Genomic DNA, 17,591 nt, shown 5'->3' with positions numbered 1-17,591 from the left:
AAATTAAAGGATTTAGGCATTCAAAATACAGTCTTTTAGCAGACTTGTCACCGTTGGTGATTCATCACTGAATTTGATAATTTTTTCACTTTAGTGATTTGATTTTACTTAAAAAATTTGTGATTTTACTATGCTTGTATTAAAACTATTTATGTTTGCGTAGTATTGATGTCCCTTCCTCACCCCAGTGCCTCATTGAAGAGACAATTTGAACTATTTATGTTTGCGTAGTATTGAGACCCCTTCCCCAAACCAGTGCCTTACTACCGAGACAATTTGATTGTCTCTGTTCACATTCAAATACAACTTTTGAGCAGAATTGCCACGGTTGGTGATTCATTGCTGAATTTGGTGATTTTAAGAGCTTAGATGGAGGCCACACAATAAAATGTCTGTGATTTTTTTTTGTGTATCTTGACTCAGGATGTGGCTCCTTGGCTGAGGAAGAGAGGCCACACAAGGAGTAAAAGAGCTTAGATGGAGGCCACACAATAAAATGTCTGTGATCCTTTTTTGTGTTTCTTGACTCAGGATGTGGCTCCTTGGCTGAGGAAGAGAGTTCACACAAGGAGTAAAAGAGCTTAGATGGAGGCCACACAATAAAATGTCTGCGATCCTTTTTTGTGTTTCTTGACTCAGGATGTGGCTCCTTGGCTGAGGAAGAGAGTTCACACAAGGAGTAAAAGAGCTTAGATGGAGGCCACACAATAAAATGTCTGTGATCCTTTTTTGTGTTTTTTGACTCAGGATGTGGCTCCTTGGCTGAGGAAGAGAGTTCACACAAGGAGTAAAAGAGCTTAGATGGAGGCCACACAATAAAATGTCTGTGATCCTTTTTTGTGTTTCTTGACTCAGGATGTGGCTCCTTGGCTGAGGAAAAGAGGCCACACAAGGAGTAAAAGAGCTTAGATGGAGGCCACACAATAAAATGTCTGTGATCCTTTTTTGTGTTTCTTGACTCAGGATGTGGCTCCTTGGCTAAGGAAGAGAGGCCACACAAGGAGTAAAAGAGCTTAGGTGAGCAGTAAATTCGTTTAGCAAGGGAATGAGCAAAAAATATAATAGATTTGAAAATGTAAAGGGTTCTATTTCTTTTAAAACATGAAAAGGGGAGATAAAAAAGATTAATCAATAGTTTTAATGAAAATTAACTTTACTTAAGGTTGAGAACGCTTGGTTGACAGAAAGTAGAAAAGTAGAGTTGTTCTCAGTCAGCTAAGATGGGTTAAACGGACAAAAAAGTATTTCTGTTTTGATGACCTTTCTAATTTAACGAGTATCTAATCTTTTAATTTACTCCATGTGGTGTAATCGATTGTCTCAAGCCGACATGTTTTAAATTCGGAATGTATGCATGCAGGGGGAGGGGGAGGCACTAAGGAATGGACCAGAATTTTGTACTGGCTTCAAATTATGCTTAATCTCGACTATTGAATTTCCATCGTACCTAAATATTCGGCCTTAGATGAACAATTTGTAACCTCGTAACTTTGCATCACGGCCGTCATTTTCCGCAAGAGTCAACATTTCCTTTAAATGTTTACGGGCCTCCCTTTGTACAGCTGTGTAATCCGAAGCCACCGATAAACCAAACCTTCTTAATACGGAGATGTTTCTTAAAATATAGTCTCTGATTTCAACCGAGTTTAGCATTACTACTATCGGCTCTGATTTCAATCTAAAAATGTCACGTATATCACTTCGATTTATTCCGAGGGACAGCAGAGTACGATTTAATAATTCCGTTATTTCTTGCTTCAGAGTATAATCGCCGAGTTGTTGAGGGGTATAATTATATAAGATTAAATTCGTTCTTTTCTGATCTGCTTCGAGCTTGTTGGCTCGTTCATAAGAGACTGCTAGGTTGGATTTCACATTTTCCAGCTCTCTTTTAATTTCACCGTTTGTCTTAGCATTGTTAGATAACTGCGTCATAATGCTACTTAACTGTCTTTGTATGGCATCAATTCTATCCGAAAGTTCAGGAATCGTATCAACTTTCTGCGAAAGCACCGGTAATAAATCCAGTTTAAAATTAGTTTCTTGCAAAAACTGGGCACTGCTTTTTCTCGGCCTCTCGTGTTCGGTCTGCCATTTACACCCTTATAAACTTATCAAAGTTCAAAATGTAAAACCTTTATCACTCTTTGATTTGATCCAATATCGTTAATTAGCAATAAGACTTTTTTTCACCATTCGAAAAAAATCACAATATTGGCTCAAAGCCAGGCAGGAGAGAAACGTTATTTCAATCTTGGTTTAAACTAGTTAGTTACATAATTTGTCTAAATGTAAGCATGGATGTTATCCGAAAGAAATGAAATCTGGTTTTGTTGTTAACTCCTTGAACTCTGGATGAAAACTGAAATTTCGCAGAAATATCTTTTTAAAGTAACCGCTTAAAATATAGAACAATTTAACTAAATTAGGAAATCAGAAGCGGGGTAGAGTTAAGCTTTGAGTAAATTGGGATGTAGGAGGAGAGTATGCAGCAGTGCTGGTCTCAGGTAGCTTGGTGCTGCCGTGAGTTGTTATTAGAAAATTAGCAAATCGATGGAAATAGACCTAAAATATATATACATAAAACATTAGTAGAAATAGACACTATGAACACGGGAAAAAGACACTTCTGCTTATTACCTTTTTAATAAATATATATTATATCATCAAAACACCTTTAAGCCTTACATTATTGTGGATCATTTAATTTTACTCAAAAATTACCCCAAACAAACTACCATTAATCCAACAGTTCGTGGTAACGAACTGTAATAAGGAGCGACCCGGCTCAATAGTAACCAAAACTCTAAAATATATAATTTTGATACCACTAGTTACATGAAAAGAATCGCATTTTAATGCTGGTTTTAAATATATAAGTTTCATCAAGTTTAGTCTTACCCATCAAAAGTTACGAGCCTGAGAAAATTTGCGCTATTTTAGAAAATAGGACGACACACCCCCTAAAAGTCATATAATCTTAACGAAAATCACACCATCAGATTCAGCGTATCAGAGAACCCTACTGTACAAGTTCCAAGCTCATATCCACAAAAATGTGGAATTTTGTATTTTTTGTCACATGACAAATCACGGATGCATGTTTATTTTTTTCCCCAGGGGTGATCGTATCGACCCAGTGGTCCTAGAATTTTGCGAGAGGGCTTATTTGAACGGAAATGAAAAGTTCTAGTGCCCGTTTTAAATGACCAAAAAATTGGAGGGCACCTAGGCCCCCTCTCACGCTCATTTTTTCCCTAAATCTTCGGATCAAAATTCTTAGATAGCCATTTTATTCAACATAGTCGAAAAATCATATAACCATGTCTTTGGGGACGACTCATTCCCCCACGGTCCCCGTGGGAGGGGCTACAAGTTACAAACTTTAACAAGTGTTTGCATATAGTAATGGTTATTGGGAAGTGTACAGACGTTTTCAGGGGGATTTTTTTGGTTCGGAGGAGGGGTAGGGAAGAGGCGGTTATGTGGGGGAAACTTTCCATGGAGGAATTTGTCACGGGGGAAGAATATTTCCATGAAGGGGGAGCAGCATTTTCCAGTATTATTTAAAAAAACAATGAAATAATAAATATGAAAAAGATTTTTCAACTGAAAGCAAGGAGTAGCATTAAAACTTAAAATGAACAGAAAATAATACGCATATAAGGGGTTCACCTCGTCCTATTATCTCACTCTTTACGCTAAAGTATTTTCAGTAATTTCAACTATTTATTCCACGGCCTTTGTGATTCAGGGGAACAAATTTAAGCTTTAGTGTAAAGACCGAGGTATTGACGAGTGGGCGAACTCTCTCATATACGTAATAAAAACATACGAATATAGAAGTTTGTTACGTAGGCTAATTCGTAAGTTACGTATATCTTTTACTAATGAAAACGTTCGTAAAAAGTTAAAAGTTCTAGTTGCCTTTTCAAGTACCCAAAAAATTGGAGGGCAACTGGGCCTCATTCCCCATCCTTTTTTCTCAAAATCATTCGATCAAAACTATGAGAAAGGCGTTATATTTCCATATATGGAAATATTTATGGGGAAATATATTAGGATACATATATAATAACAACATTAATAAAATAATATATAATATAATATTGTATAATGTATAATATAATAATATAAAATAATAACAATAATTTTATTGCTCTGTCAGCTTAATTTCTTGATAGGCCAATCCGGATTAACTAATGCCGAGTGACAAGTTAAACAGTTCGTGGTAAAGAACTGTAGTAAGGAGCGACCCCGCTCAATAGTAACCGAAACTCTAAAATATGGAATTTTGATACCAATCGTTACATCAAAAGAATTGTATTTTAATGCTGATTTTAAATATATAAGTTTCGTCAACTTAAGTCTTACCCAGCAAAAGTTACGAGCCTGAGGAAATTTGCCTAATTTTAGAAAATAAGGGGAAACAACCCCTAAAAGTCATAGAATCTTAACAAAAATCGCATCATCAGATTCAGCGAAACAGAGAACTCTGTAATATAAGTTTCAAGCTCTTATCTACAAAAATGTGGAATTTTGTATTTTTTTTCCACAAGACAGATCACGGGTGCGTGTTTATTTGTTTGTTTTTTGTTTTGTTTTTCTACAGGGGTGATTTTATCGATTCAGTGGTCCTAAAATGTTGCAAGAGGGCTCATTATAATGAAAATTAAAAGTTCTAGTGCCCTTTATAAGTGACCAAAAACTGGAGGGCATCTAGGCCCCCTCCCATACACATTTCCCCCTCAAAGTAACTAGATCAAAATTTTGAGATAACCATCTGTTCAGATTAGTTGAAAACATAATGAATATGTCTTTGGATACGATTAATCCCCCACAGTCTCCGGGGGAGGGGCTGCAAGTTACAAACTTTGACCATTGTTTATATATAGTAATGGTTATTATGAAATGTACAGAAGTTTTCAGGGGGACTTTTTCGCTTTGAAGTAGGACAGTTTACGCTAAAGGTTTTTACTGTTTTAAGACGTAGAGTTAAGAGAAAGAGTCAAACTTTAGCGTAAAGAGCGGGGCGTTGAGGAGGAAAAGCCCCTTTCATATACGGAGTAATTTCATATAAGGAAGTATATGCATATTGCTTTTTTGTCAGTTGTACATCCCCTTATCATGCCAAGAAAGTTTTCACGGGGCGTTGAAGAGGAAAAGCCCCTTATAGATATGGAGTAATTTCATATAAGGAAGTATATGCATATTGCTTTTTTGTCAGTTTTACATCCCCCTTACCATGCCATGACAGTTTTCACTTAATATTCTTAAGCTATTCATAAAATTAAAAATCTTTATTTTAATGTGAATGTTTCTATTTCTCATAATATCAGAAAAAAACGTTATAACCGAGATTACCGAAAAAATGAATTTAATTGAGAGAAGATAACTGCATTATACTGATATGCTGCAATATTGAACTAGCTCTCAAAGGGATTACACCTGTTTGAACTTTTGAATTGTTTGAACTTGATTCCTTAGCCATGAATTAATTCAGTGACTACAGAAACTGTCCAATCTGATACTTGAATTTATCACACAATCAGAGTTTTAGCGTTTTGAATTGAGAAAATTAGATACGATAGCCAAGTGTGGTAGGTAGAGAAAATTGGACATAATTTGCCTGTGCGTTAATTATACTTTTTAGTGTCGAGAGAGATTAGCAGTTGGGCCGACCTCGCACAGTTTGGATTGATTGTTCACTTGGATACATTAGTGAGGCTCGGACCTCACGGAAAGATAAGTTTCTTTCACTTTATAATCTTTCATTTACTAGGCATGAATCCTGCAAACATTAAAATCGGTGATTTATTCCTAGCCAAATTTGCGGGATATCCCCCTTGGCCAATTCAAATCCTAGAGGTAATGACGACGAATACCAGAGACTGCAAATTTGCTGTTTTTTACTACGGCAAAAAAGGGGCTGTTCCCTCTTCAACGCCCTGCTCTTTGCGCTAAAGTTTAACTCTTTCTCTCAACTCTAATTTTTAAAACAGTAAAAATTTTAGCGTATAGAGCAGGGTGTTGAAGAGGGAACAGCCCCTTTCATATGCGGGGTAATTTCTGTTCGTTTTAAGTTTTAATGTTGTTCCTTACTTTCAGTTAAAAAACTAGTTTTTTTTATTTAATTTCTGAATGTTTTTTAGTTAATCCATGTTTCGATTTTGGCTCTCCGCAGATGAATAATTAAAGAGAAATTTGCATATTTATTTATTTGGCTAAAAGGATTTCCCATAGTTTTGATCGAATGATTTTGAGAAAAAAGGACAGGGAGGAGGCCCAGTTGCCTTACAATTTCTTGGGTACTTAAAAAGGCAACTAGAACTTTTAGTTTTTTACAAACGTTTTCAATAGTAAAAGATATATGTAACTTACGAATTAGCTTACGTAACTAACTTCTATATTCGTATGTTTTTATTATGCATATGAGAGGGTTCACCCACTCGTCAATACCTCGCTCTTTATACTTAAGCTTGAATTTTGTCCCCTGAATCACAAAGGCCATAGAATAAATAGTTAAAATTACTAAAAATACCTTAGCGTAAAGACTGAGGTATTAAGAGGAGGTGAACCCCTTACATGAGTAATATTTTCCGTTCGTTTTAATTTTGAATGCTACTCCTTACTTTCAGTTAAAAAAACTTTTGCATATTTATTTTTTCATGTTTTTTAAATAATGTTTTTTGTTTTTGTAAATAATGCTAGAAAATGCTGCGCCCCCTATATTGAAATCTTCTTCCCCCATGACAAATTCCTTCATGGAAAGTATCCCCCACATAACCCTTTGTTCTCGACCCCCCTCCCAACCAAAAAATCTCCCTGAAAGCGTCTGTTCCCTTCCCCAAAACATCACTATATGCAAACACTGGTCAAAATTTGTAACTTGCAGCCCCTCCCACGGGGACTGTGGGGGAGTAAGTCGTCCCCAAAGACATAGTTATTGGGTTTTTCGACTACGGTGAAGAAAATGGATATCTCAGAATTTTGATCCGACGACTTTGAGAAAAAACGAGAGGCCTAGGTGCCCTCCAATTGTTTTGATCACTTAAAAAGGCCGCTAGAACTTTTCATTTTCGTTCGAATGAGCTCTCTCGCAAAATTCTAGGACCACTGGGTCGATATGATCACCCCTGGGAAAAAAACAAAAAACAAACAAACAAATAAACACGCATCCGTGATTTGTCTTCTGGCAAAAAATACAAAATTCAAAAATTTTGTAGATAGGAGCTTGGAACTTGTACAGTAGTGTTCTCTGATACGCTGAATCTGATGGTGTGAATTTCGTTAAGATTCTATGACTTTTAGGGGGCATTTCCTCCTATTTTCTAAAATAGGGCAAATTTTTTCAGGCTGGTAACTTCTGATGGGTATAACTGAACTTGATGAAACCTATAAAACCTATTCCTATAAAGAGTAACTATAAAATGCTTGACATTACAGAAGTATAACAAAGAAAAACCATTCACAAAATTTTACTTTTGTGCTTAGTTGTCCATCTGAGCAATTGCCCTAAATTTGTAAACCTTGCAAAACATTCACCCCTGTTACATTCACCAGCCATCTCTCATGACCCACACTCTTGTCTATGCATCAACAATTCATTAAAAAGGAACAACTACCCTACTGACATTTCTTCATTTCTACTTATGTTTAATAACTTTAAAAGAAAGCTTACATGGCTAAGTTAGTGGGCCAGCAAAGGACCAGGTGTTCCTTTAGCCAGAAAGTACAATAGGAAGCTAGGGGCCAGCCATCCTATGCATTTGCATGCCCTTCCTGCTTACTGCCCCGACATTTCTTTAGGTAACCTATTAAAGTTGGGTCAATTCTAGCTGAGCTAACAGACTCACATCACTGATCCCTGTTCCAAACCAAATAAACCGGCAATGCCAGGAATTAAACCTGTGCCTTTTGGACAAAGGATTCTCAAGCTAGAGAGCCAGCCACTTAGGAAGGAACACAAATGTGACCACAGAACAACAATTGTTTGAAAAAAGAAAATATTTAAAAAAACTCAAGTCATAGTTGCTGCCCATAAACAATGTGCATTTTATTTAGACAAATTAAATTTAGGACAGGCATCAACAAAACTCCATCAGGAATTGTATTTACTTAAGATACAATAAGCAATATGAATGCTTAGTTTTGTGATATTCTAGTCTTGAAATAATACAAAATAGAAAAATTCTATGTTCTGTTTGTTTTCGACAAGCGCATTTGAGACTGCAATATGCCCATGGAGCGCTTATAATCTCTCTAAAATGTTTTAAACAGAAAGAATTGTAAAGACAATTGTTCTGATCAGCAAGAAAAATATTAACATAACTCTCTAAACTTGGCACTTTTTAAGACAACTTTTTAGCAAAGCAAATGCAAAACAAAAGAATTCAGCTAAAAGGTGGTAAAATATATGACAAATTTAATTGGCCTAAATAATCAAGGCCTATAAACATAACTGCCTTCTAATCTCAATTCTTTGTGTTTCTGATTCTTAGCAGCAGCTTGGTAATGGAAAACCTCAGTTCTAATAGCCTACTAGATATGGTCTAGATTCTTCTGAAGACATTTACATTTTATTTTCTCTAGACTAAAGTCATGGGCCTTACTTATTGTTAGACATAGGCCTACGAAAGACTATAGTAAATGCTAGATATACCCAGTGTCTGACCTAAGCTATCCAAAATCAAAGTCTTGACAATTGTGCATGCATTATCTGTAAGAGAAAAAATTGTTCCTCCATCAGACAGAGCAAAATAATGTCCAGTACTTTAATTTGCAGTAGCAGCAAAGTGATTAGGAGTTACATGGAAGCTGTTTTCAATCTGATGCTTGTTTTCTGTTTCTCCCCCTACTACTGAGTTGCTGTTGAGTAGGGATTTGAGCTTCAAAGAACAAATGGCAAAAAGAGCTTTCGGACTGAGTATTCAGAATTAACCCTGCATCCTGATGCAGCATTCTTTGTGAAATAAGCTTTCGGACACGCTCAATATAGGCTATTTTACACGTGACCAATATTGTTATTCTCGCAATTAATCTTGCCGTTTTAACTGACACGTGACCGGATAAGTATTTATTGCTATCTTTTAGGGGTTAAATCCCGATAAGTAAAAATCCCATTGGACAAGTAAACAAACACGGGGTATATTTCATACTTCTTCTCTGGAAGATTAAGCACGATTGTCGCTGTTGCGCACAGCCTAGCTAGCAATTGTGGACTAAAAATCCAACTCCGACGAAGAGCCACAAGAAAGTAAAAAGGATGTTAGAAAGGTTTTTTTGCCATGAAGCACCAGTCACAGACCAGCGTTCCAAGCATATTCTTAATCGCCGTTGTATTATCTAAAAGATGGTATAATTAGACCTATTGTACCATTTGGGTCGGGTATTTTGAAAACTAAGCACCTTTTTCAATGCTGGCGCCCTGATTAGAATGTGAGTAGAATCTTCTATTTATTCCTTTATATTATTAAAAGTGAATTGCTAATCGAGGCTGATAAAAGTTAATAAAATGGAAGGGTACGGCTGGCTTTCTCTGAATGTAATCACGGAACAAGTATCGATTCTTTTAAGGGAATGAGCCCTGCCTCTTAGCCCTCCCTCATTCTTTTAACCCTCTACAATATTAAGACGAAATATTAATTGAGTGACAAGTTAATCCCGTCAAAGTGTAGAATTAAAATTCATCAATGTACTGTCGCTCTCAATTTAAACATTATTTCGTTTGACAGTTGAAACACAGATTATACGGAATATTAAAAAAAATTCTTACCTAACTATAAAAACAGTCAAACAACTTATATTTTGTCATAGCCTCCATAAAATTATTAGCTTTGCATATATTGTAAACAGGACCCACCCCCCTGAAGTTTTTTTTAAAGAAATATTCAACATTGACATAAGTCAATACAGAGCTTAAAAATGAAGTCAAGGTTTTTGGTGCTATATTAAGAGTGTTTGTTGTGAGATAGCATGCTAGTTCTTATCCTTTCTGAAAGAGTTGAAAGAGCTATAGTTTAGAAACGGCAACCAATCAACCGATCACTTTTCCAACACTTTGTATGGACTTGGTCAAAATCGCTCCTGAATAGTTAAAAAAAATTGATATCAGCCAATGTTCAAATGACAATTTGATTTTGATTATAAATTGTGTCTACCGTTTTTTCCGCTGTAGATAACCTATTTGAAGCTTGCACAAACAGCTACAATTTTTTGCCCTCGGATCTTTACATATTCGCGCTACGGATTTTACATATTCTACTTGTGGCCCTTTTATTTCTAGTCTGTTTGCTTTTTTTTTAAGAAATAAAGTTCACCCGTTTAAGAAATAAAGCCTGACGAAGTTAAAAAAAGAAGAAGAAAAGTTTAACATCCGCATGTTAAAACCTCTCTTTAAGTTTCCGTCCTTGCCAAAATTCTGAAAAATTTTATGAAAGTCAGCTAATGCCTCATTAACAACGCTAACGGAATTTATTACTTAAAAAATGAAATCATTTTTTAGGCGTCACAGGGAAGATTTGATACCGTAAAGGACAAGATTGACAGCAAAAAACTTATTCAAATCTTGTGATTTTTGGAAGTGAAATTTTTGACATGTTTGCTACATTTGATATTTTTTCCAGGAAAACATTCCCGCTTAAGGCAAAAATACTAAGACTCCACCAAAGGAATGGGCCCTTAGTATAAATAGTGCACCACAACGAAGATCCTCAACAAGCAGTATGGCATCTCACTAAAACAACTGTAAATCGATTCTGGCTGATTTCAATTTTATCCCTTCAAAAAAAAGCTACGAAACTAATAAAATTAAATCCAAGCCTTACGGATTAGTGTTACGTGTAACTGATTTAGTCTTTTCCTCGTTTTTGCGTTTTCTTTCGTTTTCTCGAACTGTAATATTTAAAACCCCAGAAAAGTTCCAGACTAGATCTTTTTCAAATTGAGGCAATCTGAAAAAAAATTCTTCTTTTGTTTTCAAAATGTTTCCCATTATTTAATACATTTTCACTAATTTATGAAACTTTCTAAATGATTGTGAACTTCATAAAAAAAGTAAAATTTTCCAAAGACAGCGAACTCTCCAAAAATTCCAGATTAGATCCAAGTATACCTCTCAAAAAATCAAGATAAGTTTATCCTTATCTAAATGAAAGTTTGAGCAAAACTCGCGGCCAATTTTTATATCACTGATGTAATTTCGTGTATCTAAGGCAAGGCAAACTCGGCAAGATTAAAGTAGACTATACAAAAACTAAATTAATTTTAAATATAATTATAATTAAATATAATTTAACTTAATTTTTAAAGCAGTAAAATTTTCCTAGTTTGACTGGATTAACTCTTGTGCAATAGTCCTTAATGCGTATTAAGTCCTATTGAAAACACATAAAGATGCTTTCATTCAGTCCCTTACTCTCGTTGATCCTACCTAATCCCCTTGCGTTAATAGACTCGAAGGATTGTTGAATTTAAACTAAATACTAACATATTACATTCAGGATTTCGAGCTACATATAAGCTACATACTATAAATTTCGAGCTATATACTATATAAGCTTCGAGCTGCATATTAGCTACGGTCACGGCTAATATAATAAGTGAACAATCAAACGAGTAAGTAATAGACAAAAAAACAAAAAAAAAAACATTTCTCTATTAAAATATTGAGTCCATAAATCTGGGAACAGCCCAACCTCTCAAAAAAGGAAATTATACCAGGAATAGGGATAAATTCCATAAGCATGGAAGTCTACCCCCCTGTGTACGTCCTTGACTGATATTAAATTTCTTTTGGAAGTAAGACCTTTTAGATATAGGCCTAATAACATGCTAACAACTGACTCCTAACAACTCCGATTGAAAACAAAAACAAACTGAACACTAGTTCACAAAACTAGTTCAGTAGGTCACTAGTTCTCTTTTTTCACGTTCACTAGAAGACACGAGCCACCAAGATACAGCAAAAACATTTTTGATCGAATGTCTGGTATAAAAAAAAAAGGATTCAAAAACTCGGAAAATCAAATTAAAAGCAGAAAGAAATGAAAAAAACTAAAAAGGAAAAAGAGGGAAACCAAATGAAAATAATAACAAAACATAAACGAGCTCCAGCATTGTCAAACATCGTTCTTAAAGCCACGCCCTTAAAGGTTTAACAGGTGTTGACAGATAAACAGAAAAGAATAACAGAAGGACAATAGAACGATAATTAGATAAAACTAAAAGGGAAGAAAATTATTTATATGTAAATGTACTTATCAGTAAAAGGAGAAAAGTAAAATTCATTTTTAATTAAATTCGTGCTTGCCCGATGTGAACAGTTCTAACATTTTCTCGTTTAGTCTAGATTATCCAGTATTGTCGCAGATTGTTGAAAATATTTAAGTTGTTTATTTTGTATGCCCATTTGTGAATTTAAAATAAGGAGGAAAACGCGTTTAAATTCATAAGCACACTTTTCGCAACGGGATTTATAAATTTCACCCAAACCTTAGGTCTAACTACCTTTTTCTAAATTCCTACTTTACTATTTTACTTCTTCTACTACTTCTACATCTACCCTTCTACTTCTTTTTATTTCTTGACAGAAACATCAATTTACAAATAAAAAACGAAACAAAAGAATGACAACAGAAAACAAAAGAAACAAAACAAACAAGGGAAGGGAAAAAGAACAGAAAACAAGGGAGAACAAAGAAAAAAAACACTTACAATTTCCAGCGTCGTCAAACTTTTGTTAAGGCCATAGAACCAAACTTCCTCATAAATCTCAACCTCGCTACCAGTTGATGCTTAAAATTTTCTATTTCCTCTGCATTCTTTCGTTCGGCATTCCTTTGAATTCTCTCCTTTTCATCAAGTAATTTTTTTTGAATACTTTGATTCCCCTTTCTACTTCCATTTGACTTTGTCGCAGTTTCAGATGTTTATCATTTAGTTCTTGTTCTTTGCTAGCAAGATGACACTCAAGCCCAGCTAGGCGTCGCGTTTTAGTGTCGTTAGATTGCCTTACATCCATATAATCGGTGTTAACTTTTCCCCTCTAGTAATTGAAAAAAAAAACAGTTTAGCAACAGCTCTGACTACTAAAAAGCTTTTAATCGATTATTAATATAGCTAAATGAGGAAAATTCTGAAGAAATTATAGATAATCTACAAAATTATAAGTAATATAAGAAATTACGGTAATTTATAGATGCATGAAAAAAAACTGTATCAGTGTAGCCTACACATAAATCAATAAATAAGTTTAAAAAGATATAAAATCAAGCGTTTTAGTTGTGCTCTTTTTTCTGTCTACTATGACGTTTTGCATTTTTTCTTTTTTTATGCTAAGTTTGCTCTTACACCAGTTTTAGTCTTGAAGAGTGGTAGTAGGTGGCAAATACTTTTTTTTAAGCTTCGTTCCGCTTTACTTTCTGCTCAACTATCATCTTAAAAAAAACTTAAACATTCAAATTGTGTTAAATGTCGAGAGTTCATTGAGAAACACGATATATTCTAAAGATTAAATTTTCGGGTATTATATGATATATTTAAGCTAATAGTCTGAAGGACACTCTGAGGGGACACTTTATGGGGAGCAGAATTTAATGCCAAAATTTGTAAATATTTGCATTTGCTTGAAAGGATTCTAAACAAGCTCAAATTATCATCAAATTTCATTTATGCACATGTTGTACGTTTTAAATATATTAGTAAATTTAATCTGCCCACAAAAATTAATTATTTTGGGCACATATTGCATTTATTATAATCTTTTCAAGGAGCATACAAAAAAATGAACATATCTTAATGACAAAAATGATCCAGATATACAGATATGTAGGTAAATATAGGCATATAAGCAGTGCTTCCTCTTTTCAATTTCGATTTTCGCTATTTTTTATATAAGTCTTACCCAAAAATTCCCTGTCTTAAGGTTTGATTTCTCCCTATTTTTCTCCTTAGAAAAAAGGGATTATTTTACCTTGTAGATACAATCTACATAAGAGTAAATATTGCGCGGCATCAAATTGTTATTTTTTCTTCAAATCTATATATATATATATAAATAAGTTGTCTGTGTGTGTGTGGGTCTGTCGGGTGACGTCATGTTTGTGTGTTGACTGACGTCATGAAGTTAGTTGTCGTCTTTTTTGTTATGACGGTGACGTCATTAAATATATTTAAGACATGCGTTCACGTAGAAATCTATTAATGTTTAACTGTAAAACAACTGATGAACTTACAATGGCAACAGCCGAGGAAGATGCTAAAAGAGTCTATGCCAAAAAACTTGCTGCTGATAGAAAAAGTAAGAAAAGAAAGCGTGCCGAGGAATCAAATGAACAGCAAGGAAACAGGCTTGAGGCTGATAGAGAAAGTAAGAAAAGAAAGCGTTCCGAGGAATCAAAAGAACAGCAAGGAAACAGGGTTGAGGCTGATAGAGAAAGAAATAACAGAAAGCGTGCCGAGGAACTACCAGAGCAATGCGAAACCAGACTTGCTGCTAAAAGAGAAAGTGAAAAAAGAAGGCGTGCCGAGGAACTACCAGAGCAACATGAAACCAGACTTGCTGCTAAAAGAGAAAGTGAAAAAAGAAGGCATGCCGAGGAACTACTAGAGCAACATGAAACCAGACTTGCTGCTAAAAGAGAAAGTGAAAAAAGAAGGCGTGCCGAGGAATCACAAGAACAGCAAGAAATCAGGCTTGCTGCTGATAGAGAAAGTAAGAAAAGAAAGCGTGCCGAGGAATCAGAGCAACCTGAAAGTTATCACCTGGCATTCAGGTACAGCCCAGTCGATGATTATAGCTTGAGTAGATGTGTTCAAATCGGGACTATGTCTAAAATTTGTCCCTATTGCAAGGCCTTGAAATTCAATGGTGAAACAATGGGAATGTGTTGTGCCTCAGGAAAAGTTAAACTTCCTCTATTGGCTGCACCACCAGAGCCATTGAAGACTTTCCTTACTGGAACTACGTCAGAATCTAAGCGTTTTTTTTTATCACAAATCAGAAAATATAACTCATGTTTCCAAATGACGTCGTTTGGAGCCCAAATCGAAAATCCAGATCAATTTATGTCTCCTTTCAAAGTAAAAGGGCAAATTTATCATAGAGCAGGGTCCCTTCTACCATTCTCAGGCGAGAATGATAAATTTTTACAATTGTACTTCATCAGTGATAGAAATTCTGAATTGAATGCACTTTGCGAAATTTCTCCCAACGTCGAAAGGACAATCGTTTCCCAATTGCAACATCTTTTCCACGAAAATAATAATTTAGTACGTCTGTTCAAAACAGCCATCGATTTGATGCCTACTGATGCGCATAAAATTGTTATTTCCGATGACAAAACGCTTCCTGGCCAACATGTGCGTAGATACAATGCTCCAACTATCGACGAAGTGGCAATCTTTATGGTCGGTGATCAGTTTTTACCTCGAGATATTATTCTTCATAAGCGAAACGCTCAGTTGTTAAGAATTGCCGAAACTCATCGATGCTACGATGCCCTACAATATCCTATCAATTTTTGGGATGGAGCCGACGGCTATCACTTTAATATTAAATTGATGAATCCAGATTGATGATGATGCCTACTGATACGCATAAAATTGCTATTTCCACTGACAAAACGCCTCCTGGCCAACATGTGCGTAAATACAATGTTCCAACTATCGACAAAGTGGCAATCGTTATGGTCGGTGATCAGTTTTTACCTCGAGATATTATTCTTCATAAGCGAAACGCTCAGTTGGTAAGAATGGCTGAAACTCATCGATGCTACGATGCCCTACAATATTTTATCATTTTTTGGGATGGAGCCGACGGCTATCACTTTAATATTAAATTGATGAATCCAACCACTAACAAAGAAATTAATAAGAAATGCAGTGCAATGCATTATTATTCCTATAGACTAATGATTCGGCAGGATGAAGAAAATTATATTTTAAAATGCCGTCAATTGTTTCACAAATTCATCGTTGATATGTATGCTAAAATTGAATCAGAACGTTTGCTATATATCCGCCTGAATCAGACCAAGCTCCGCTCTGAACAATACATTCATTTGGGAGATGCAGCTATAAATGACGGTAATACCACAAACGTTGGAAGATTAACAATTTTACCTTCGTCATATGCTGGCAGTCCCCGTCATATGCATGAATATGCTCAAGATGCTATTGCGTATGTTCGTCTCTATGGTCGTCCAGATTTATTTATTACATTTACATGTAATCAATCTTGGGACGAGATACTGCAGCTTTTACTTCAAGGACAATCAGCGGTTCATAGACATGACATTACGGCCCGTGTCTTCCGGCATAAGTTGAAATCACTGATAAACTACAAAGTAAATTTTGAAGTGTTTGGGTCAGTGCGATGCTGGATGTACTCAGTGGAATGGCAAAAACGAGGTTAGCCACACGCACATATACTAATCTGGCTACATAAAAAAATTACTTCGAACGAAATTGATGATGTGATTTCCGCTGAAATACCTGATGAAAATGTCGATAAGGGGTTACATGATATTATTGTAAAAAATATGATACATGGACCTTGCGGTGCACTGAACGAAAATTTACCATGCATGGCCAAAGGAAGGTGCACAAAGCAATATCCTCGACTTTTAGTAACCATAACAATTACTGGCAATGATGGTTACCCACAATATAGAAGAAGATCTACTGAAGATGGCGGTAAAACAGCAATAATAAAGAAGCGTAACGGTACCACCATCAAAGTAGATAACCAGTGGGTTGTTCCATATTCCCCATTATTATCAAAAACATTTAATTCACACATAAACGTTGAATACTGTAACTCCGTAAAGGCAATCAAATACATATGTAAATACGTCAACAAAGGCAGTGACATGGCAGTTTTTGGCTTGCAGCCCGAAATCGACGATATCGACGAATTGGTACAATATCAGGCTGGAAGATAAATAAGCAGTAATGAAGCTGTTTGGCGAATTCTTTCATTTCCGATACATGAACGTGGTCCAGCTGTTGTTCACTTAGCGGTACATTTACAGAATGGTCAACGTGTTTATTTCTCGGAAACCAACGTGCAACAAAGAGCCCTGAATCCACCGGATACAAAGTTAACCGGTTTATTTTTGGCTTTGCAAAAATGATTCTTTTGCAAAAAAACTGCTGTATACTGAAGTGCATTCGTATTACACGTGCAATACAAAAAATAAAGTATTTGAACGTCGAAAACAGGGTAAGTCAGTCAACGGCCAACCTACCATCTTCAAAGATACCACGATAGGAAGACTCTATACCGTTCATCCCAATCAACATGAATGCTTCTTTCTACGCCTACTTTTGGTGAATGTATCCGATCCGACATCCTTTGAGTATTTGAGAACTGTAAACGGTACTATACATGACACTTACCGTAGTGTATGCCAAGCTCTGAATTTATTGGAGAATGACCAACACTAGGATAACTGCATCAATGACGCGTGCGAAAAGTCAACTCCAAGTCAAATTCGTGCATTGTTTGGCATCATTTTAACAACTTGCTCTCCATCAGCTCCTACAGAGTTATGGGAAAAATATAAGTCAAAAATGTCCGAAGATATACT

The 17,591-nt window shown here is 35.5% G+C and overlaps 1 long non-coding RNA gene across 1 annotated transcript in view; it reads left to right on the top strand.

Moving 5' to 3' along the window:
• The window catches only part of LOC136037643 (uncharacterized), a 32,024-nt gene extending 21,199 nt beyond the window's left edge, over positions 1-10,825 (top strand). The window contains exon 2 of the long non-coding RNA XR_010619999.1: positions 10,626-10,825. This is a non-coding gene — a long non-coding RNA (uncharacterized LOC136037643). The remainder of the gene's footprint in view (positions 1-10,625) is intronic.
• Positions 10,826-17,591: the final 6,766 nt, after the last annotated feature.

Source organism: Artemia franciscana, chromosome 17 (assembly GCF_032884065.1).
Source record: "Artemia franciscana chromosome 17, ASM3288406v1, whole genome shotgun sequence".
NCBI classification, from domain to species: Eukaryota; Metazoa; Arthropoda; class Branchiopoda; order Anostraca; family Artemiidae; genus Artemia; species Artemia franciscana.
Note: the sequence above shows the minus strand (reverse complement) of the source record. Positions and strands in the feature narration are given on the sequence as shown.